Genomic DNA, 25,804 nt, shown 5'->3' on the forward strand with positions numbered 1-25,804 from the left:
ACATTAAGCAGTTTCTCAGTAATCTTCTTTCCAGATTTCATCTGAGGATATTTCCTTTTTCACCCTAGCCCTCTAAGGGCTTCCAAATATCATTTTTCAAAATCCACAAGAACTGTCTTAGCAAAAGGCTTCTTGAGGGGAAAGCTGTAATTCTGTGAGATGATTTCAGAGAACACAAAGTAGTTTCTCAGAAAGCTTCTTTTTCTTTGTTATCGGAGGATATTTCCTTTGGCCCTATAGTCTTCAAAGGGGTCCGAAATATCTGTTCTCAGATTCCACAGAAATAAGGCTAGCAAAGAGATCCGCGAAACACAGATGTAACTCTGTGAGATGAATTAACAGAACACTAAGCAGTTTATCAGAAAGCTTCTTTCCAGATTTCATCTGAGGATATTTCCTCTTGCACCACAGCCCTCTATGGGCTTCCAAATATCACTTTGCCAGTACCACAAGAACTGTCTTAGCGAAAAGCTTCTTGAACGGAAAGCTGTAACTCTGTGAGATGATTTCACAGAACACAAAGAAGTTTTTCAGAAAGCTTATTACTCTTTGTTATCGGAGGATATTTCCTTTGGCCATATAGGCTTCTTAGGGATCCGAAATATCTGTTCTCGGATTCCAGAGAAATAAGGCTAGCAAAGACATCCACGAAATACAGATGTAACTCTGTGATTGGAAGTCAGACGTCACAGAGCAGTTTTTCAGAAAGCTTCTTTCCAGATTTAATCTGAGGATATTTCCTTTTTCACCATAGCCCTCTATGGGCTTCCGAATATCACTTTGCCTATTCCACAAGAACTGTGTTAGCGAAAGGCTTATGAGGGGAAAGGTGTAACTCTGTGAGATGATTTCACAGAACACAAAGAAGTTTCTCAGAAAGCTTCTTTCTCTTTGTTATCGGAGGATATTTCCTTTGGCCCTATAGTCTTCAAAGGGATCCGAAATATCTGTTCTCAGATTCCACAGAAAGAAGGCTAGCAAAGAGATCCACGAAATACAGATGTAACTCTGTGAGTCGAATTAACAGAACACTAAGCAGTTTCTCAGAAAGCTTCTTTCCAGATTTCATCTGAGGATATTTCCTTTTTCACCATAGCCCTCTATGGGCTTCGGAAATCTCTTTGCCAATTCCACAAGAACTGTCTTAGCGAAAGGCTTCATGAATGGAAAGCTGTAACTCTGTGACTGGATTTCACAGAACACAAAGAATTTTCCCAGAAAGCTTCTTTCTCTTTGTTATTGGAGGATATTTCCTTTGGCCCTATAGTCTTCAAAGGGATCCGAAATATCTGTTCTCAGATTCCACAGAAATAAGGCTAGCAAGGAGATCCACGAAATACAGATGTAACTCTGTGAGATGAATTAACAGAACACTAAGCAGTTTCTCAGAAATCGTCTTTCCAGATTTCAACAGAGGATATTTCCTTTTTCAACATAGCCCTCTATGGGCTTCCAAATATCGTTTCGCCAATTCCAAAACAACTGTTTTCACGAAAGTCTTCTTGAGGGGAAAGCTGAAACTCTGTGAAATGATTTCACGGAACACAAAGAAGTTTCTCAGAAAGCTTCCTTCTCTTTGTTATCAGAGGATATTTCCTCTGGCCCTATAGTCTTCAAAGGGATCCGAAATATCTGTTCTCACATTCCACAGAAATAAGGCCAGCAAAGAGATCCACGAAATACAGATGTAACTCTGTGAGTGGAAGTCACACATCACAGAGCAGTTTCTCAGAAAGCTTCTTTCCAGATTTCATCTGAGGATATTTCCTTTTTCACCTTAGCCCTCTATGGGCTTCCAAATATCTGTCTGACAATTCCACAAGAACTATCTTAGCGAAAGGCTTCTTGAGAGGAATGCTGTAACTCTGTGACATGATTTCACAGAACACAAAGAAGTTTCTCAGAAAGCTCCTTTCTCTTTGTTATTGGAGGATATTTCCTTTGGCCCTATAGTCTTCAAAGGGATCTGAAATATCAGTTCTCAGATTCCACAGAAATAAGGCTAGCAAAGAGATCCACGAAATACAGATGTAACTCTGTGAGATGAAATAACAGAACACTAAGCAGTTTCTCAGAAAGCTTCTTTCCAAATATCATATGAGGATATTTCCTTTTTCACTATAGCCCTCTATGGGCTTCCAAATATCGCTTTGCCAAATCAACAAGAACTGTCTTAGCGAAAGAATTCTTGACGGGAAAGCCGTAAATCTGTGAGATGATTTCACAGAACATAAAGAAGTTTCTCACAAAGCTTCTTTCTCTTTGTTATCGGAGGATATTTCCTTGGCCCTATAGACTTCAAGGGGATCCGAAATATCTGTTCTCAGATTCCACAGAAATAAGGTTAGCAAAGAGATCCGCGAAATACAGATATAACACTGTGAGTGGAAGTCACACATCACAGAGCAGTTTCTCAGAAGGCTTCTTTCCAGATTTCATCTGACGATATTTCCTTTTTCACCATAGACCTCTATGGGCATCCAAATATCACTTTGGCAATTCCACAAGAACTGTCGTTGCGAATGTCTTCTTGAGGGGAAAGCTGTAATTCTGTGAGATGATTTCACAGAACACAAAGAAGTTTCACAGAAAGCTTCAATCTCTTTGTTATCGCAGGATATTTCCTTTGGCACTATCGTCTTCAAGGGATCCGAAATATCTGTTCTCAGATTCCACAGAAATAAGGCTAGCAAAGAGATCCGCGAAACACAGATGTAATTCTTTGCGATGAATGAACAGAACACTAAGCAGTTTCTCAGAAAGCTTCTTTCAAGATTTCATATGAGGATATTTCCTTTTTCACCATGGCCCTCTATGGGCTTCCAAATATCTATTTGCCAATTCCACAGGAACTGTCTTAGCGAAAGGCTTCCTGAGGGGAATGCTGTCACTCTGTGACATGATTTCACAGAACACAAAGAAGTTTCACAGAAAGTTTCTTTCTCTTTGTTATCGGAGGATATTTCCTTTGGCCCTATAGTCTTCAAAGGGATCCGAAATATCTGTTCTCAGATTCCACAGAAATAAGGCTAGCAAAATGATCCACGAAATACAGATGTAACTCTGTGAGATATATTAACAGAACACTAAGCAGTTTCTCAGAAAGCTTCTTTCCAGATTTCATTTGAGGATATTTCCTTTTTCACTATAGCCCTCTATGGGCTTCCAAATATCGCTTTGCCAAATCCACAAGAACTGTCTTAGCGAAAGGCTTCTTGAGGGGAAAGCTGTAACTCTGTGAGACGGTTTCACGGAACACAAAGAAGTTTCTCAGAAAGCTTCTTTCTCTTTGTTATCGGAGGATATTTCCTTTGGCCCTGTAGTCTTCAAAGGGACCCGAAATATGTGTTCTCAGATTCCACAGAAATGAGGCTAGCAAAGAGATACACGAAATACAGATGAAACTCTCTGAGAAGAATTAACAGAACACTAAGCAGTTTCTCAGAAAGCTTCCTTCCAGATTTCATCTGAGGATATTTTCTTTTTCACAATAGCCCTCTATGGGCTTCCTAATATCACTTTGCCAATTCCACAAGAACTGTCTTAGCGAAAGGCTTCTTGAGGGGAAAGCTGTAACTCTGTGAGATGGTTTCAGAGAACACAAAGAAGTTTCTCAGAAAGCTTCTTTCTCCTTTTTATCGGAGGATATTTCCTTTGGCCCTATAGTCTTCAAAGGGAACGGAAATATCTGTTCTCAGATTCCACAGCAATAAGGCAAGCAAAGAGATTCACGAAATACCGATGTAACTCTGTGAGTGGAAGTCACACATCACAGAGCAGTTTCTCAGAAACCTTCTTTCCAGATTTCATCTGAGGATATTTCCTTTTTCACCATAACCCTCTATGAGCTTCCAAATATCACTTTGCCAATTACACAAGAACTGTCTTAGCGAAAGGCTTCTTGAGGGGAAAGCTGTAACTCTGTGAGATGATTTCAGAGAACACAAAGAAGTTTCTCAGAAAGCTTCTTTCCCTTTTTATGGGAGGATATTTCTTTGGCCCTATAGTCTTCAAAGGGATCCGAAAGATCCGTTCTCAGATTCCACAGAAATAAGGCCTGCAAAGAGTTCCACGAAATACAGATGTAACTCTGCGAGATGAATGAAGAGAACACTAAGCAGTTTCTCAGAAACTTCTTTCCAGATTTCATCTGAGGATATTTCCTTTTTTACCATAGCCCTCTATGGGCTTCCAAATATCACTTTGCCAATTCCACAAGAACAGTCTTAGCAAAAGGCTTCTTGAGGGGAAAGTTGTAACTCTGTGAGGTGATTTCACAGAACACAAAGAAGTTTCTCAGAAAGCTTCTTTCTCTTTGTTATCGGAGGATATTTCCTTTGGCCCTATTGTCTTCAAAGGGATCCGAAATATCTGTTCTCAGATTCCACAGAAATAAGGCTAGCAAAGAGATCCACGAAATACAGATGTAACTCTGTGAGATGAATTAACAGAACAGTATGCAGATTCTCAGAAACCTTCTTTCCAGATTTCATCTGAGGATATTTCCTTTTTCAACATAGCCCTATAGGCTGCCAAATATCACTTTGCCAGTTCCACAAGACCTCTTAGCGAAAGGCTTCTTGAGGGGAAAGCTGTAACTCTGTGAGATGATTTCACAGAACACAAAGAAGTTTCTCAGAAAGGTTGTTTCTCTTTGTTATCTGAGGATATTTCCCTTGGCCCTATAGTCTTCAAAGGGATCCGAAATATCTGTTCTCAGATTCCACAGAAATAAGACTAGCAAAGACATCCACGAAATACAGATGTAACTCTGCGAGATGAATGAAGAGAACACTAAGGATTTTCTCAGAAAGCTTCTTTCCAGATTTCATCTGAGGATATTTCCTTTTTCACCATAGCCCTCTATGGGCTTCCAAATATCACTTTGCCAATTAAACAAGAACTGTCTTAGCGAAAGGCTTCTTGAGGGGAAAGCTGTAACTCTGTGAGATGATTTCACTGAACACAAAGAAGTTTCTCAGAAAGCTTGTTTCCCTTTTTTATCGGATCATATTTCCTTTGGCCCTATACTGTTCAAAGGGATCCGAAATATCTGTTCTCAGATTCCACAGAAATAAGGCTAGCAAAGAGATCCACGAAATTCAGATGTAACTCTGTGAGTGCAAGTCACACATCACAGAGCAGTTTCTCAGAAACCTTCTTTCCAGATTTCATCTGAGGATATTTCCTTTTTCACCATAGCCCTCTACGGGCTTCCAAATATCACTGTGCCAAATCCACAAGAACTGTCTTAGCGAAAGGCTTCTTGAGGGGAAAGCTGTAACTCTGTGAGATGATTTCACAGAACACAAAGAAGTTTCTCAGAAAGCTTGTTTCTCTGTGTTATCGGAGGATATTTCCTTTGGCCCTATTGTCTTCAAAGGGTTCCTAAATACGTGTTCTCAGATTCCACAGAAATAAGGCTAGCAAAGAGATCCCCGAAATACAGATATAACTCTTTGAGATGAATGAAGAGAACACTAAGCAGTTTCTCAGAAAGCTTCTTTCCAGATTTCATCTGAGGATATTTACTTTTTCACCGTTGCCCTCTATGGGCTTCCAAATATCACTTTGCCAATTCCACAAGAACTGTCTTAGCGAAAGGCTTCTTGAGGGCAAGCTGTAACTCTGTAAGTTGATTTCACAGAACACAAAGCAGTTTCTCAGAAACCTTGTTTCTCTTTGTTATCGGAGGATATTTCCTTTGGCCCTATAGTCTTCAAAGGGATTGAAATATCTGTTCTCAGATTCCACAGAAATAAGGCTAATAAAGAGATCCACGAAATACAGATGTAACCCTGTGAGTGGAAGTCACACATCACAGAGAAGTTTCACAGAAAGATTCTTTCCAGATTTCAACTGAGGATATTTCCTTTTTCACCATAGCCCTCTATGGGCTTCCAAATATCACTTTGCCAATTCCGCAAGAACTGTCTTAGCGAAAGGCTTCTTGAGGGGAAAGCTGTAACTCTTTGAGATGATTTCACGGAACACAAAGAAGTTTCTCAGAAAGCTTCTTTCTCTTTGTTATGGGAGGATATTTCCTTTGGCCCTATAGTCTTCAAAGGGATCCGAAATATCTGCTCTCAGATTATACAGAAATAAGGCTAGCAAAGACATCCACGAAATACATATGTAACTCTGCGAGATGAATGAAGAGAACACTAAGCAGTTTCTCATAAAGCTTCTTTCCAGATTTCATCTGAGGATATGTCCTTTTTCACCGTAGCCCTCTATGGGCTTCCAAATATCACTTTGCCAATTCCACAAGAACTGTTTTAACGAAAGGCTTCTTGAGGGTAAAGGTGTAATTCTGTGAGATGATTTCACAGAACACAAAGAAGTTTCTCAGAAAGCTTCTTTCTCTTTGTTATCGGAGGATATTTCCTTTTGCCTTATAGTGTTCAGAGGGATCCGAAATATCTGTTCTCAGATTCCACAGAAATAAGGCTAGCAAAGAGATCCCCGAAATACAGATATAACTCTGTGAGATGAATGAAGAGAACACTAAGCAGTTTCTCAGAAAGCTTCTTTCCAGATTTCATCTGAGGATATTTCCTTTTTCACCGTAGCCCTCTATGGGCTTCCAAATATCACTGTGCCAAATCTACAAGAACTGTCTTAGCAAAAGGCTTCTTCAGGGGAAAGCTGTAACTCTGTGAGATGATTTCACAGAACACAAAGAAGTTTCTCAGAAAGGTTCTTTCCCTTTTTTATTGGAGGATATTTCCTTTGGCCCTATAGTCTTCAAAGGGATCCGCAATATCTGTTCTCAGATTCCACAGAAATAATGCTAGCAAAGAGTTCCACGAAATATAGATGTAACTCTGGGAGATGAATGAAGAGAACACTAAGCAGTTTCTCAGAAAGCTTCTTTCCAGATCTCATCTGAGGATATTTACTTTTTCACCATAGCCCTCTATGGGCTTCCAAATATCACTTTGCCAATTAAACAAGAACTGTCTTAACGAAAGGCTTCTTAAGGGGAAAGCTGTAACTCTGTGAGATGATTTCACAGAACACAAAGAAGTTTCTCAGAAACCTTGTTTCTCTTTGTTATCGGAGGATATTTACTTTAGCCCTATAGAGTTCAAAGGGATCCGAAATACCTGTTCTCAGATTCCACAGAAATAAGGCTAGCAAAGAGATCCACGAAATTCAGATGTAACTCTGTGAGTGCAAGTCACACATCACAGAGCTGTTTCTCAGAAAGCTTCTTTCCAGATTTCATCTGAGGATATTTCCTTTTTCACCGTATCCATCTATGGGCTTCCAAATATCACTTTGCCAATTCCACAAGAACTGTCTTAGCGATAGGCTTCTTGAGGGGAAAGCTGTAACTCTGTGAGATGATTTCACAGAACACAAAGAAGTTTCCAAGAAAGCTTCTTTCTCTTTGTTATCGCAGGATATTTCCTTGGCCCTATAGTCTTCAAAGGGATCCGAAATATCAGCTCTCAGATTCCACAGAAATAAGGCTAGCAAAGAGATCCACGAAATACAGATGTAACTCTGTGAGATGAATGAAGAGAACACTAAGCAGTTTCTCAGAAAGCTTCTTTCCAGATTTCATCTGAGGATATTTCCTTTTTTACCATAGCCCTCTATGGGCTTCCAAATATCACTTTGCCAATTCCACAAGAACTTTGTAGGCGAAAGGCTTCTTGAGGGGAAAGCTGTAACTCTGTGAGATGATTTCACAGAACACGAAGAAGTTTCTCAGAAAGCTTGTTTCTCTTTGTTATCGGAGGATATTTCCTTTGGCCCTATAGTCTTCAAAGGGTTCCGAAATATCTGTTCTCAGATTCCACAGAAATAAGGCTAGCAAAGAGATCAACGAAATACAGGTGTAACTCTGTGAGTGGAAGTCACACATCACAGAGCAGTTTCTCAGAAAGCTTCTTTCCAGATATCATCTGAGGAGATTTCCTTTTTCACCATACCCCTCTATGGGCTTCCAAATATCACTTTGCCAATTCCACAAGAACTGTCTTAGCGAAAGGCTTCTTGAAGGGAAAGCTGTAACTCTGTGAGATGATTTCACAGAACACAAAGAAGTTTCTCAGAAAGCTTCTTTCTCTTTGTTATCTGAGGATATTTCCTTTGGCCCTATAGTCTTCAAAGGGATCCGAAATATCTGTTCTCAGATTCCACAGAAATAATGCTAGCAAAGACATCCACGAAATACAGATGTAACTCTGCGAGATGAATGAAGAGAACACCAAGCAGTTTCTCAGAAAGCTTCTTTCCAGATTTCATCTGAGGATATTTCCTTTTTCACCATAGCCCACTATGGGCTTCCAAATATCACTTTGCCAATTCCACAAGAACTGTGTAGGCGAAAGGCTTCTTGAGAGGAAAGCTGTAACTCCGTGAGATGATTTCACAGAACACAAAGAAGTTTCTCAGAAACCTTGTTTCTCTTTGTTATCGGAGGATATTTCCTTTGGCCCTATACTCTTCAAAGGGATTGAAATATCTGTTCTCAGATTCCCCAGAAATAAGGCTAGCAAAGAGATCCACGAAATACAGATGTAACCCTGTGAGTGGAAGTCACACATCACAGAGCAGTTTCACAGAAAGATTCTTTCCGGATTTCAACTGAGGATATTTCCTTTTTCACCATAGCCTTCTATGGGATTCCAAATATCACTTTGCCAATTCCGCAAGAACTGTCTTAGCGAAAGGCTTCTTGAGGGGAAAGCTGTAACTCTTTGAGATGATTTCATAGAACACAAAGAAGTTTCTCAGAAAGCTTCTTTCTCTTTGTTATGGGAGGATATTTCCTTTGGCCCCATAGTCTTCAAAGGGATCCGAAATATCTGTTCAAAGATTCTACAGAAATAAGGCTAGCAAAGACATCCACGAAATACATATGTAACTCTGCGAGATGAATGAAGAGATCACTAAGCAGTTTCTCAGAAAGCTTCTTTCCAGATTTCATCTGAGGATATTTCCTTTTTCACCATAGCCCTCTATGGGCTTCCAAATATCACTTTGCCAATTCCACAAGAACTGTCTTAGCGAAAGGCTTCTTGAGGGTAAAGCTGTAACTCTGTGAGATGATTTCACAGAACACAAAGAAGTTTCTCAGAAAGCTTGTTTCTCTTTGTTATCGGAGGATATTTCCTTTTGCCCTATAGTGTTCAAAGGGATCCGAAATATCTGTTCTCAGATTCCACAGAAATAAGGCTAGCAAAGAGATCCACGAAATTCAGATGTAACTCTGTGAGTGCAAGGCACACATCACAGAGCTGTTTCTCAGAAAGCTTCTTTCCAGATTTCATCTGAGGATATTTCCTTTTTCACCATAGCCCTCTATGGGCTTCCAAATATCACTTTGCCAATTCCACAAGAACTGTCTTAGCGAAAGGCTTCTTGAGGGGAAAGCTGTAACTCTGTGAGATGATTTCGCAGAACACAAAGAAGTTTCTCAGAAAGCTTCTTTCTATTTGTTATCGCAGGATATTTCCTTGGCCCTATAGTCTTCAAAGGGATCCCAAATATCGGCTCTCAGATTCCACAGAAATAAGGCTAGCAAAGAGATCCACGAAATACAGATGTAACCCTGTGAGATGAATGAAGAGAACACTAAGCAGTTTCTCAGAAAGCTTCTTTCCAGATTTCATGTGAGGATATTTCCTTTTTCACCATAGCCCTCTATGGGCTTCCAAATATCACTTTGCCAACTCCACAAGAACTGCCTTAGCGAAAGGCGTCTGTAGGGGAAAGCTGTAACTCTGTGTGATGATTTCACAGAACACAAAGAAGTTCCTCAAAAGCTTCTTTCTCTTTCTTATCGGAGGATATTTCCTTTGGCCCTATAATCTTCAAAGGGATCCGAAATATCTATTCTCAGATTCCACAGAAATAAGGCTAGCAAAGAGATCCACGAAATACAGATGTAACTCTGTGAGTGGAAGTCACACGTCCCAGAGCAGTTTCTCAGAAAGCTTCTTTCCAGATTTCATCTGAGGATATTTCCTTTTTCACCATAGCCCTCTATGGGCTTCCAAATATCACTTTGCCAACTCCACAAGAACTGTCTTAGCTAAAGGCTTCTTGAGGAGAAAGCTGTAACTCTGTGAAATGATTTCACAGAATACAAAAAAAGTTTCTCAGAAACCTTCTTTCTCTTTGTTATCGGAGGATATTTCCTTTGGCCCTATAGTCTTCAAAGGGATCCGAAATATCTGTTCTCAGATTCCACAGAAATAAGGCTAGCAAAGAGATCCACGAAATGCAGAAGTAACTCCGGGAGTGGAAGTCACACATCACAGAGCAGTTTCTCACAAAGCTTCCTTCCATATATTATCTGAGGATATTTCCTTTTTCACCATAGCCCTCTATGGGCTTCCAAATATCACTTTGCCAATTCCACAAGAACTGTCTTACCGAAAGGCTTCCTGAGGGAAGAGCTGTAACTCTCTTAGATGATTTCACAGAACACAAAGAAGTTTCCCAGAAAGCTTCTTTCTCTTTGTTATCGGAGGATATTTCCTTTGGCCCTATAGTCTTCAAAGGGATCCGAAATATCTGTTCTCAGATTCCACAGAAATAAGGCTAGCAAAGACATCCACGAAATACACATGTAACTCTGTGAGAAGAATTAACGGAACATTAAGCAGTTTCTCAGAAAGCTTCTTTCCAGATTTCATGTGAGGATATTTCCTTTTTCACCATAGCCCTCTATGGGCTTCCAAATATCACTTTGCCAATTCCACAAGAACTGTCTTAGCGAAAGGCTTCTTGAGGGGAAAGCTGTACCTCTGTGAGATGATTTCACAGGACACTAAGAAGTTTCTCTGAAAGCTTCTTTCTCTTTGTTATCGGAGGATATTTCCTTTGGCCCTATAGACTTCAAAGAGCTCCAAAATATCTGTTCTCAGATTCCACTTAAATAAGGCTAGCTAAGAGATCCACGAAATGCAGATGTAACTCTGTGATTGGAAGTCACACATCACAGAGCAGTTTTTCTGAAAGCTTCTTTCCCGATTTCATCTGAGGATATTTCCTTTTTCACCATACCCCTCTATGGACTTCCAAATATCACTTTGCCAATTCCACAAGAACGGTCTTATCGAAAGGCTTCTTGAGGGGAAAGCTGTAACTCTGTGAGATGATTTCACAGAACACAAAAAAGTTTCTGAGAAAGCTTCTTTCTCTTTGTTATCGGAGGATATTTCCTTTGACCCTATAGTCTTGAAAGGGATCCGAAATATCTGTTCTCAGATTCCACAGAAATAAGGCTAGCAAAGAGATCCACGAAATACAGATGTAACTCTGTGAGATGAATTAACTGTACACTAAGCAGTTTCTCAGAAAGCTTCCTTCCAGATTTCATCTGAGGATACTTCGTTTTTCACCATAGCCCTCTATGGCCTTCCAAATATCACTTTGCCAATTCCACAAGAACTGTCTTAGCGAAAGGCTTCTACAGGGTAAAGATGTAACTCTGTGACATGATTTCACAGAATACAAAGAAGTTTCTCAGAAAGCTTCCTTCTCTTTGTTATCGGAGGACATTTCCTTTGGCCCTATAGTCTTCAAAGGGATCCGAAATATCTGCTCTCAGATTCCACAGAAATAAGGCTAGCAAAGAGATCCACGAAATAGAGATGTAACTATGTTAGTGGAAGTCACACATCAAAGAGCAGTTTTTCAGAAAGCTTCTTTCCAGATTTCATCTGAGGATATTCCCTTTAACACCATAGCCCTCTTTGGGTTTCCAAATATCATTTTACCAATTCCACAAGAACTGTCTTAGCGAAAGGCTCCTGGAGGGGAAAGGTGTAACTCTGTGAGATGATTTCACAGAACACAAAGAAGTTTCTCCCAAAGCATCTTTCTCTTTGTTATCGGAGGATATTTCCTTTGGCCCTATAGTCTTCAAAGGGATCCGAAATATCTGTTCTCACATTCCACAGAAATAAGGCTAGGAAAGAGATCCAGGAAATACAGATGTAACTCTGTGAGATGAATGAACAGAACACAAAGCAGTTCCTCAGAAAGCTTCTTTCTCTTTGTTATCAGAGAATATTTCCTTTGGCCCTGTAGTCTTCAAAGGGATCCGAAATATCTGTTCTCAGATTCCAAAGAAATAAGGCTAGCAAAGAGATCCACGAAATATAGATGTAACTCTGTGAGATGAATGAACAGAACACTAAGCAGTTTCTCAGAAAGCTTCTTTCCAGATTTCATCTGAGGATATGTCCTCTTTCACCATAGCCCTCTATGGGCTTCCAAATATCACTTTGCCAATTCCACAAGAATTGTCTTAGTGAAAGGCCTCTTGAGGGGAAATCTGTAACTCTGTGAGATGATTTCACAGAACACAAAGAAGTTACTCACAAAGCTTTTTTCTCTTTGTTATCGGAGGTTATTTCCTTTGGCCCTGTAGTCTACAAAGGGATCCGCAATATATGTTCTCAGATTCCACAGAAATAAGGCTAGCAAAGAGATCCACGAAATACAAATGTAACTCTGTGAGATGAATGAACAGAACACTAAGCAGTTTCTCAGAAAGCTTCTTTCCAGATTTCATCTGAGGATATGTCCTTTTTCACCATAGCCCTCTACGGGCTTCCAAATATCACTTTGCCAAATCCACAAGAACTGTCTTAGCGAAAGGCTTCTTGAGGTGAAAGCTGTAACTCTGTGAGATGATTTCACAGAACACAAAGAAGTTTGTCAGAAAGCATCTTTCTCTTTGTTATCGGAGGATATTTCCTTTGGCCCTATAGTCTTCAAAGGGATCCGAAATATCTGTTCTCAGATTCCACAGAAATAAGGCTAGCAAAGAGATCCACGAAATACAGATGTAACTCTGTAAGTGGAAGTCACACATCACAGAGTAGTTTCTCAGAAAGCTTCTTTCCAGATTTCATCTGAGGATGTTTCCTTTTTCAGCATAGCCCTCTATGGGCTTCCAAAGATCACTTTGCCAACTCCACAAGAACTGTCTTAGCGAAAGGCTTCTTGAGGGGAAAGCTGTAACTCTGTGAGATGATTTCACAGAAAACAAAGAAGTTTCTCAGAAAAATTCTTTCTCTTTGCTATCGGAGGATATTTACTTTGGCCCTATAGTCTTCTCAGGGATCCGAAATATCTGTTCTCAGATTCCACAGAAATAAGGCTAGCAAAGAGATCCACAAAATACAGATGTAACTCTGTGAGATGAATTAACAGAACACTAAGCAGTTTTTCAGAAAACTTCTCTCCAGATTTCATCTGAGGATATTTCCTTTTTTACCACAGCCCTCTATGGGCTTCCAAATATTACTTTGCCAATTCCACAAGAACTGTCTTAGCGAAAGGCTTCTTGAGGGGAAAGCTGTAACTCTGTGAGATGATTTCACAGTACACAAAGAAGTTTCTCAGAAATCTTCTTTCTCCTTGTTATCGGAGGTTATTTCCTTTGGACCTATACTCTTCAAAGGGATCCGAAATATCTGTTCTCAGATTCCACAGAAATAAGGCTAGCAAAGACATCCACGAAATACAGATGTAAATCTGTGAGTGGAAGTCACACATCACAGAGCAGTTTTTCACAAAGCTTCTTTTCAGAGTTCATCTGAGGATATTTCCTTTTTCACAGTAGCCCTCATGGGCTTCCAAATATCACTACACCAATTCCACAAGTACTCTCTTAGCGAAAGGCTTCTTGAGGGGAAAGCTGTAACTCTGTGAGATGATTTCACAGAACACAAAGAAGTTTCTCGGAAAGCTTCTTTCTCTTTGTTATCGGAGGATATTTCCTTTGGCCCTGTAGTCTTCAAAGGGATCCGAAAAATCTGTTCTCAGATTCCACAGAAATAAGGCTAGCAAAGAGATCCACGAAATACAGATGTAACTCTGTGAGTGGAAGTCACACATCACAGAGCAGTTTCTCAGAAAGCTTCTTTCCAAATTTCACCTGAGGATATTTCCTTTTTCACCATAGCCCTACAAGGGCTTCCGTATATCACTTTGCCAATTCCACAAGAACTGTCTTAGCGAAAGGCTTCTTCAGGGGAAAGCTCTAACTCTGTGAAATGATTTCACCCTACAGAAAAAGTTTCCCAGAAAGCTTCTTTCTCTTTGTTATCGGATGATATTTCCTTTGCCCCTATAGTCTTCAAAGGGATCCGAAATATCTGTTCTCAGATTCCACAGAAATAAGGCTAGCAAAGACATCCACGAAATACAGATGTAATTCTGTAAGATGAAAGAACAGAACACTAAGCAGTTTCTCAGAAAGCTACTTTCCAGATTTCATCTGAGGATATTTCCTTTTTCACCGTAGCCCTCTATGGGCTTCCAAATATCACTTTGCCAATTCTACAAGAACTGTCTTAGCGAAAGGATTCTTGAGGGGAAAGCTGTAACTGTGTGAGATGATTTCACAGAACGAAAAGAAGTTTCTCAGAAAGCTTCTTTCTCTTTGTTATCGGAGGATATTTCCTTTGGCACTATAGTCTTCAAAGGGATCCGAAACATCTGTTCTCAGATTCCACAGAAATAAGGCTAGCAAAGAGATCCACGAAATACAGATGTAACTCTGTGAGTGGAAGTAACACGTCACAGAGCAGTTTCTCAGAAAGCTTCTTTCCAGATTTCATCTGAGGATATTTCCTTTTTCACCATAGCCCTCTAAGGGCTTCCAAATATCACTTTGCCAATTCCACAAGAACTGTCTTAACGAAAGGCTTCTTGAAGGGAAAGCTGTAACTCTGTGAGATGATTTCACCGAACACAAAGAAGTTTCTCAGAAAGCTTCTTTCTCTTTGTTATCGGAGGATATTTCCTTTGGCCCTATAATTTTCAAAGGGATCCGAAATATCTGTTCTCAGATTCCACAGAAATAAGGCTAGCAAAGAGATCCACGAAATACAGATGTAACTCTGTGAGATGAATGAACACAACACTAATCAGTTTCTCAGAAAGCTTCTTTCCAGATTTCATCTGAGGATATTTCCTTTTTCACCATAGCCCTCTATGGGCTTCCAAATATCACTTTGCCATTTCCACAAGAACTGTCTTAGCGAAAGGCTTCTTGAGGGGAAAGCTGTAACTCTGTGAGATGATTTCACAGAACACAAAGAAGTTCCTCAGAAAGCTTCTTTCTTTCTTATCGGAGGATATTTCCTTTGGCCCTATAATCTTCAAAGGGATCCGAAATATCTGTTCTCAGATTCCACAGAAATAAGGCTAGCAAAGAGATCCACGAAATACAGATGTAACTCTGTGAGTGGAAGTCACACGTCCCAGAGCAGTTTCTCAGAAGGCTTCTTTCCAGATTTCATCTGAGGATATTTCCTTTTTCACCATAGCCCTCCAAGGGCTTCCAAATATCACTTTGCCAATTCCACAAGAACTGTCTTAGCTAAAGGCTTCTTGAGGAGAATGCTGTAACTCTGTGAAATGATTTCACAGAATACAAAAAAAGTTTCTGAGAAACCTTCTTTCTCTTTGTTATCGGAGGATATTTCCTTTGGCCATATAGTCTCCATAGGGATCCGAAATACCTGTTCTCAGATTCCACAGAAATAAGGCTAGCAAAGAGATCCACGAAATACAGATGTAACTCTGTGAGTGGAAGTCACTCGTCCCAGAGCAGTTTCTCAGAAGGCTTCTTTCCAGATTTCATCTGAGGATATTTCCTTTTTCACCGTAGCCCTCTATGGGCTTCCAAATATCACTTTGCCAATTCCACAAGAACTGTCTTAGCGAAAGGATTCTTGAGGGAAAAGCTGTAAATCTCTGAGATGATTTCACAGAACACAAAGAAGTTTCTCACAAAGCTTCTTTCTCTTCGTTATCGGAGGATATTTCCATTGGCCCTATAGTCTTCAAAGGGATCCGAAATATCTGTTCTCAGATACCACAGAAATAAGGCTAGCAAAGAGATCCACGAAATACAGATGTAACTGTGTGAGTGGAAGTCACACATCACAGAGCAGTTTCTCAGAAAGCTTCTTTCCAGATTTCATCTGAGGATATTTCCTTTTTCACCATAGCCTTCTATGGGTTTTCAAATATCACTTTGCCAATTCCACAAGAACTGTCTTAGCGAAAGGCTTCTTGAAGGGAAAGCTGTAACTCTGTGAGATGATTTCACAGAACACAAAGAAGTTTCTCACAAAGCTTCTTTCTCTTCGTTATCGGAGGATATTTCCTTTGGCCCTATAGTCTTCAAAGGGAACCGAATTATCTGTTCTCAGATTCCACAGAAATAAGGCTATCAAAGAGATCCACGAAATACAGATGTAACTCTGTGAGTGGAAGTCACACATCACAGAGCAGTTTCCCAGAAAGCTTCTTTCCAGATTTCCTTTGAGGATATTTCCTTTTTCACCTTAGCCCTCTATGGGCTTCCAAATGTCACTTTGCGAATTCCACAAGAACTGTCTTAGCGAAAGGCTTCTTGAGGGGAAAGCTGTAACTCTGTGAGATGATTTCACAGAACACAAAGAAGTTTCTCAGAAAGCTTCTTTCTCTTTGTTATCGGAGGATATTTCCTTTGGCCCTATAGTCTTCAAAGGGATGCGAAATATCTGTTCTCAGATTCCACAGAAATAAGGCTAGCAAAGAGATCCACGAAATAGAGGTGTAACTCTGTGAAATGAATGAACAGAACACTAAGCAGTTTCTTAGAAAGCTTCTTTCCAGATTTCATCTGAGGATATTTCCTTTTTCACCATAGCCCTCTATGGGCTTCCAAATATCACTTTGCCAATTCCACAAGAACTATCTTAGCGAAATGCTTCTTGAGGGGAAAGCTGTAACTCTGTGAGATGATTTCACAGAACAAAAAGAAGATTCTCAGAAACTTTCTTTCTCTTTGTTATCGGAGGTTATTTCCTTTGGCCCTATAGTCTTCAAAGGGATCCGAAATATCTGTTCTCAGATTCCACTTAAATAAGGCTAGCAAAGAGATCCACGAAATACAGATGTAAGTCTGTGCGATGAATTAACAGAACACTAAGCAGTTTCCCAGAAAGCTTCCTTCCAGATTTCATCTGAGCATACTTCCTTTTTCACCATAGCCCTCTATGGGCTTCCAAATATCACTTTGCCAATTCCACAAGAACTGTCTTAACGAAAGGCTTCTTGAGGGGAAAGCTGTAACTCTGTGAGATGATTTCACAGAACACAAAGAAGTTTCTCAGAAAGCTTCTTTCTCTTTGTTATCGGAGGATATTTCCTTTGGCCCTATAGTGTTCAAAGGGATCCGAAATATCTGTTCTCAGATTCCACAGAAATAAGGCTAGCAAAGAGATCCACTAAATACAGATGTAACTCTGTGAATGGAAGTCACACATCACAGAGCAGTTTCTCAGAAAGCTTCTTTCCAGATTTCACCTGAGGATATTTCCTTTTTCACCCTAGCCCTCTATGGGCTTCCATTTATCACTTTGCCAATTCCACAAGAACTGTTTTAGCGAAAGGCTTCTTGACGGGAAAGCTGTAATTCTGTGAGATGATTTCAGAGAAAAAAAAGAAGTTTCTCAGAAAGCTTCTTTCTCTTTGTTATCGGAGGATATTTCCTTTGGCCCTATAGTATTCAAAGGGATCCGAAATATCTTTTCTCAGATTCCACAGAATTAAGGCTAGCAAAGAGATTCACAAAATACAGATGTAACTCTGTGAGTTGAAGTCACACATCAAAGAGCAGTTCTCAGAAAGCTTCTTTCCAGATTTCATCTGAGGATATTTCCTTTTTCAACGTTGACCTCTATGGGCCTCCAAATATCATTTTGCCAATTCCACAAGAACTGTCTTAGCAAAAGTCTTCTTGAGAGGAAAGCTGTAACTCTGTGAGATGATTTCACAGAACATGGAGAGGTTTCTCAGAAAGCTTCTTTCTCTTTGTTATTGGAGGATATTACCTTTGGCCCTATAGTCTTCAAAGGGATCCGAAATATCTGTTCTCAGATTCCACAGAGATAAGGCTAGCAAAGAGATCCACGAAATACAGGTGTAACTCTGTGAGATGAATGAACAGAACACTGAGCAGTTTCTCAGAAAGCTTCTTTCCAGATTTCATCTGAGGATATTTCCTTTTTCACCTTTGCCTTCTATGGGCTTCCAAATATCACTTTGCCAATTCCACAAGAACTGCCTTAGCGAAAGGCTTCCTGAGGGGAAAGCTGTAACTCTGTGAGATGATTTCGCAGAACACAAAGAAGTTTCTCGGAAAGCTTCTTTCTCTTTGTTACCGGAGGATATTTCCTTTGGCCCTATAGACTTCAAAGGGATCCGAAAAATCTGTTCTCAGATACCTCAGAAATAAGGCTAGCAAAGAGATCCAGGAAATACAGATTTAACTCTGAGAGTGGACGTCACACATCACAGAGCAGTTTCTCAGAAAGCTTCTTTCCAGATTTCATCTGAGGATATTTCCTTTTTCACAATAGACCTCTATGCTCTTCCAAATATCACTTTGCCAATTCCACAAGAACTGTCTTAGCGAAAGGCTTCTTGAGCGGAAAGCTGTAACTCTGTGAGATGATTTCACAGAACACAAAGAAGTTTCTCAGAAAGCTTCTTTCTCTTTGTTATCGGAGGATATTTCCTTTGGCCCTATAGTCTTCAAAGGGATACGAAATATCTGTTCTCAGATTCCACAGAAATAATGCTAGCAAAGAGATCCACGAAATACCGATGTAACTCTGTGAGTGGAAGTCACACATCACAGAGCAGTTTCTCAGAAAGCTTCTTTCCAGATTTCATCTGAGGATATTTCCTTTTTCACCATAGCCGTCTATGGGCTTCCAAATATCACTTTGCCAATTCCACAAGAACTGTCTTAGCGAAAGGCTTCTTGAGGGGAAAGCTGTAACTCCGTGAGATGATTTCACAGAACACAAAGAAGTTTCTCAGAAACCTTCTTTCTCTTTGTTATCGGAGGATATTTCCTTTGGCCATATAGTCTTCAAAGGGAACCGAAATATCAGTTCTCAGATTCCACAGAAATAAGGCTAGCAAAGAGATCCACGAAATACAGATGTAACTCTGTGAGATGAATGAAGAGCACTAAGCAGTTTCTCAGAAAGCTTCTTTCCAGATTTCATCTGAGGATATTTCCTTTTTCACCATAGCCCTCTATGGGCTTCCAAATATCACTTTGCCAATTCCACAAGAACTGTCTTAGCGAAAGGCTTCTTGAGGGGAAAGCTGTAACTCCTTGAGATGATTTCACAGAACACAAAGAAGTTTCTCAGAAAGCTTCTTTCTCTTTGTTATCCGAGGATATTTCCTTTGGCCCTAGAGTCTTCAAAGGGATCCGAAATACCTGTTCTCAGATTCCACAGAAATAAGGCAAGCAAAGAGATCCACGAAATACAGATGTAACTCTGTGAGTTTAAGTCACACATCACAGAGCAGTTTCGCAGAAAGCTTCTTTCCAGATTTCATCTGAGGATATTTCCTTTTGCATCATAGCCCTCTATGGGCTTCCAAATATCACCTTGCCAAATCCACAAGAACTGTCTTAGCGAAAGGCTTCTTGAGGGGAAAGCTGTAACTCTGTGAGATGATTTCACAGAACACACAGAAGTTTCTCACAAAGCTTCTTTCTCTTTGTTATCGGAGGATACTTCTTTTGGCTCTATTGTCTTCAAAGGATCCGAAATATCTGTGCTCAGATTCCACAGAAATAAGGCTAGCAAAGAAATCCACGAAATACAGATGTAACTCTGTGAGATAAATGAACAGAACACTAAACAGTTTCTCAGAAAGCTTCTTTCCAGTTTTCATCTGAGGATATTTCCTTTTTCACCATAGCCCTCTATGGGCTTCCAAATATCACTTTGCCAATTAAACAAGAACTGTCTTAGCGAAAGGCTTCTTGAGGTGAAAGCTGTAACTCTGTGAGATGATTTCACAGAACACAAAGAAGTTTTTCAGAAAGCTTCTTTCTCTTTGTTATCGGAGGATATTTCCTTTGGCCCTATAGTCTTCAAAGGGATCCGAAATATCTGTTCTCAGATTCCACAGTAATAAGTCTAGCAAAAAGATCCACGAAATACAGATGTAACTCTGTGAGTGGAAGTCACACATCACAGAGCAGTTTCCCAGAACGCTTCTTTCCAGATTTCATCTGAGGATATTTCCTTTTTCACCATAGCCCTCTATGGGCTTCCAAATATCACTTTGCCAATTCCACAAGAACTGTCTTAGCGAAAGGCTTCTTGAGGGGAAAGCTGTAACTCTGTGAGATGATTTCACAGAACACAAAGAAGTTTCTCAGAAAGCTCTTCCTCTTTGTTATCGGAGGATATTTCCTTTGGCCATATAGTCTTCAAAGGATCCGAAATATCTGTGCTCAGATTCCACAGAAATAAGGCTAGCAAAGAAATCCACGAAATACAGATGTAACTCTGTGAGATGAATGAACAGAACACTAAACAGTTTCTCAGAAAGCTTCTTTCCAGTTTTCATCTGAGGATATTTCCTTTTTCACCATAGCCCTCTATGGGCTTCCAAATATCACTTTGCCAATTCCAGAAGAACTGTCTTAGCGAAAGGCTTCTTGAGGTGAAAGCTGTAACTCTGTGAGATGATTTCACAGAACACAAAGAAGTTTTTCAGAAAGCTTCTTACTCTTTGTTATCGGAGGATATTTCCTTTGGCCCTATAGTCTTCAAAGGGATCCGAAATATCTGTTCTCAGATTCCACAGTAATAAGGCTAGCAAAAAGATCCACGAAATACAGATGTAACTCTGTGAGATGAATGAACAGAACACTAAGCAGTTTCTCAGAAAGCTTCTTTCCAGATTTCATCTGAGGATATTTCCTTTTGCACCATAGCCCTCTATGGGCTTCCAAATATCACTTTGCCAATTCCACAAGAACTGTCTTAGCGAAAGGCTTCCTGAGTGGAAAGCTGTAACTCTGTGGGATGATTTCACAGAACACAAAGAAGTTTCTCAGAAAGCTTCTTTCTCTTTGTTTTTTGAGGATATTTCCTTTGACCCTATAGTCTTCAAAGGGATCCGATATATCTGTTCTCAGATTTCACAGAAATAAGGCTAGCAAAGAGATCCACGAAACACAGATGTAAATCTGTGAGTCGAAGTCACACATCACAGAGCAGTTTATTACACATTTCATCTGAGGATATTTCCTTTTTCACCATAGCCCTCTATGGCCCTCTAATATCATTTTGCCAATTAGACAAGAACTCTCTTAGCAAAAGGCTTCTTGAGAGGAAAGCTGTAACTGTGTGAGATGATTTCACAGAACACAAAGAAGTTTCTCAGAAAGCTTCTTTCTCTTTGTTATCGGAGGATATTTCCTTTGGCCCTATAGTCTTCAAAGGGATCCGAATTATCTGTTCTCAGATTCCACAGAAATAATGCTAGCAAAGAGATCCGTGAAATACAGATGTAACTCTGTGAGTGGAAGTCACACATCACAGAGCAGTTTCTCAGAAAGCTTCTTTCCAGATTTCATCTGAGGATATTTCCCTTTTCAACATAGCCCTCTATGAGCTTCCAAATATCACTTTGCAATTCCACAAAAACTGTCTTAGCGAAAGGCTTCTTGAGGGGAAAGCTGTAACTCTGTGAGATGATTTCACAGAACACAAAGAAGTTTCTCAGAAAGCTTCTTTCTCTTTGTTATCGGAGGATATTTCCTTTGCCGCTATAGTCTTCAAATGATCCGAAATATCTGTTCTGAGATTCCACAGAAATAAGGCTAGCAAAGAGATCCACGAAATTCAGATGTAAGTCTGTGAGATGAATGAACAGAACACTAAGCAGTTTCTCAGAAAGCTTCTTTCCAGATTTCATCTGAGGATATTTCCTTTTTCTCCATAGCCCTCTATGGGATTCCAAATATCACTTTGCCAATTCCAAAAGAACTGTCTTAGCGAAAGGCTTCATGAGGGGGAAGCTGTAACTCTGTGAGATGATTTCACAAAACACAAAGAAGTTTCTCACAAACCATCTTTCTCTTTGTTATCGGAGGATATATCCTTTGGCCCTATACTCTTCAAAGGGATCCGAAATATCTGTTCTCAGATTCCACAGAAATAAGGCTAGCAAAGAGATCCACGAAATACACATGTAACTCTGTGAGTTGAATTAACAGAACACTAAGCAGTTTCTCAGAAAGCTTCTTTCCAGATTTCATCTGAGGATATTTCGTTTTTCACCATTGCCCTCTATGGGCTTCCAAATATCACTTTTCCAATTCCACAACAACTGTCTTAGCGAAAGGCTTCTTGAGGGGAAAGCTGTAACTCTGTGAGATGATTTCAGAGAACACAAAGAAGTTTCTCAGAAAGCTTCTTTCTGTTTGTTATCGGAGGATATTTCCTTTTTCCCTATAGTCTTCAAAGGGATCCGAAATATCTGTTCTCTGATTCCACAGGATTAAGGCTAGCAAAGAGATCCACAAAATACAGATGTAACTCTGTGAGTTGAAGTTACACATCACAGAGCAGTTTCTCAGAAAGCTTCTTTCCAGATTTCATCTGAGGATATTTCCTTTTTCAATGTTGACCTCTATGGGCCTCCAAATATCATTTTGCCAATTCCACAAGAACTGTCTTAGCAAAAGGCTTCTTGAGAGGAAAGCTGTAACTCTGTGAGATGATTTCACAGAACACAAAGAAGTTTCTCAGAAAGCTTCTTTCTCTTTGTTTTTTGAGGATATTTCCTTTGACCCTATAGTCTTCAAAGGGATCCGATATATCTGTTCTCAGATTTCACAGAAATAAGGCTAGCAAAGAGATCCACGAAACACAGATGTAAATCTGTGAGTGGAAGTCACACATCACAGAGCAGTTTATTCCACATTTCATCTGAGGATATTTCCTTTTTCACCATAGTCCTCTATGGCCCTCTAATATCATTTTGCCAATTAGACAAGAACTCTCTTAGCAAAAGGCTTCTTGAGAGGAAAGCTGTAACTCTGTGAGATGATTTCACAGAACACAAAGAAGTTTCTCAGAAAGCTTCTTTCTCTTTGTTATCGGAGGATATTTCCTTTGGCCCTGTAGTCTTCAAAGGGATCCGAAATATCTGTTCTCAGATTCCACAGAAATAAGGCTGGCAAAGAGATCCACGAAATACAGATGTAACTCTGTGAGATGAATGAACAGAACACTAAGCAGTTTCTCAGAAAGCTTCTTTCCAGATTTCATCTGAGGATATTTCCTTTTTCACCATAGCCCTCTATGAGCTTACAAAAATCACTTTGCAATTCCACAAAAACTGTCTTAGCGAAAGGCTTCTTGAGGGGAAAGCTGTAACTCTGTGAGATGATTTCACAGAACACAAAGAAGTTTCTCAGAAAGCTTCTTTCTCTTTGTTATCGGAGGATATTTCCTTTGCCGCTATAGTCTTCAAATGATCCGAAATATCTGTTCTCAGATTCCACAGAAATAAGGCTAGCAAAGAGATCCACGAAATTCAGATGTAAGTCTGTGAGATGAATGAACAGAACACTAAGCAGTTTCTCAGAAAGCTTCTTTCCAGATTTCATCTGAGGATATTTCCTTTTTCTCCATAGCCCTCTATGGGATTCCAAATATCACTTTGCCAATTCCAAAGGAACTGTCTTAGCGAAAGGCTTCTTGAGGGCGAAGCTGTAACTCTGTGAGATGATTTCACAAAACACAAAGAAGTTTCTCACAAACCTTCTTTCTCTTTGTTATCGGAGGATATATCCTTTGGCCCTATACTCTTCAAACGGATCCGAAATATCTGTTCTCAGATTCCACAGAAATAAGGCTAGCAAAGAGATCCACGAAATACACATGTAACTCTGTGAGATGAATTAACAGAACACAAAGCAGTTTCTCAGAAAGCTTCTTTCCAGATTTCATCTGAGGATATTTCGTTTTTCACCATTGCCCTCTATGGGCTTCCAAATATCACTTTGCCAATTCCACAACAACTGTCTTAGCGAAAGGCTTCTTGAGGGGAAAGCTGTAACTCTGTGAGATGATTTCAGAGAACACAAAGAAGTTTCTCAGAAAGCTTCTTTCTCTTTGTTATCGGAGGATATTTCCTTTTTCCCTATAGTCTTCAAAGGGATCCGAAATATCTGTTCTCAGATTCCACAGGATTAAGGCTAGCAAAGAGATCCACAAAATACAGATGTAACTCTGTGAGTTGAAGTCACACATTACAGAGCAGTTTCTCAGAAAGCTTCTTTCCAGATTTCATCTGAGGATACTTCCTTTTTCAATGTTGACCTCTATGGGCCTCCAAATATCACTTTGCAATTCCACAAAAACTGTCTTAGCGAAAGGCTTCTTGAGGGGAAAGCTGTAACTCTGTGAGACGATTTCACAGAACACAAAGAAGTTTCTCAGAAAGCTTCTTTCTCTTTGTTATCGGAGGATATTTCCTTTGCCGCTATAGTCTTCAAATGATCCGAAATATCTCTTCTCAGATTCCACAGAAATAAGGCTAGCAAAGAGATCCACGAAATTCAGATGTAAGTCTGTGAGATGAATGAACAGAACACTAAGCAGTTTCTCAGAAAGCTTCTTTCCAGATTTCATCTGAGGATATTTCCTTTTTCACCATAGCCCTCTATGGGCTTCCAAATATCACTTTGCCAATTCCACAAGAACTGTCTTAGCGAAAGGCTTCTTGAGGGGAAAGCTGTAACTCCGTGAGATGATTTCACAGAACACAAAGAAGTTTCTCAGAAAGCTTCTTTCTCTTTGTTATCGGAGGATATTTCCTTTGGCCATATAGTCTTCAAAGGGAACCGAAATATCAGTTCTCAGATTCCACAGAAATAAGGCTAGCAAAGAGATCCACGAAATACAGATGTAACTCTGTGAGATGAATGAAGAGCACTAAGCAGTTTCTCAGAAAGCTTCTTTCCAGATTTCATCTGAGGATATTTCCTTTTTCACCATAGCCCTCTATGGGCTTCCAAATATCACTTTGCCAATTCCACAAGAACTGTCTTAGCGAAAGGGTTCTTGAGGGGAAAGCTGTAACCCTTTGAGATGATTTCACAGAACACAAAGAAGTTTCTCAGAAAGCTTCTTTCTCTTTGTTATCGGAGGATATTTCCTTTGGCCCTATAGTCTTCAAAGGGATCCGAATTATCTGTTCTCAAATTCCACAGAAATAATGCTAGCAAAGAGATCCATGAAATACAGATGTAACTCTGTGAGTGGAAGTCACACATCACAGAGCAGTTTCTTAGAAAACTTCTTTCCAGATTTCATCTGAGGATATTTCCTTTTTCACCATAGCCTTCCATAAGTTTTCAAATATCACTTTGCCAATTCCACAAGAACTGTCTTAGCGAAAGGCTTCTTGAAGGGAAAGCTGTAACTCTGTGAGATGATTTCACAGAACACAAAGAAGTTTCTCACAAAGCTTCTTTCTCTTCGTTATCGGAGGATATTTCCTGTGGCCCTATAGTCTTCAAAGGGAACCGAATTATCTGTTCTCAGATTCCACAGAAATAAGGCTAGCAAAGAGATCCACGAAATACAGATGTAACTCTGTGAGTGGAAGTCACACATCACAGAGCAGTTTCCCAGAACGCTTCTTTCCAGATTTCATCTGAGGATATTTCCTTTTTCGCCATAGCCCTCTATGGCCTTCCAAATATCACTTTGCCAATTCCACAAGAACTGTCTTAGCGAAAGGCTTCTTGAGGGGAAAGCTGTAACTCTGTGAGATGATTTCACAGAACACAAAGAAGTTTCTCAGAAAGCTCTTCCTCTTTGTTATCGGAGGATATTCCCTTTGGCCATATAGTCTTCAAAGGATCCGAAATATCTGTGCTCAGATTCCACAGAAATAAGGCTAGCAAAGAAATCCACGAAATACA

The sequence above is a fragment of the Macaca fascicularis genome, chromosome 8 (assembly GCF_037993035.2).
Source record: "Macaca fascicularis isolate 582-1 chromosome 8, T2T-MFA8v1.1".
NCBI lineage: Eukaryota > Metazoa > Chordata > Mammalia > Primates > Cercopithecidae > Macaca > Macaca fascicularis.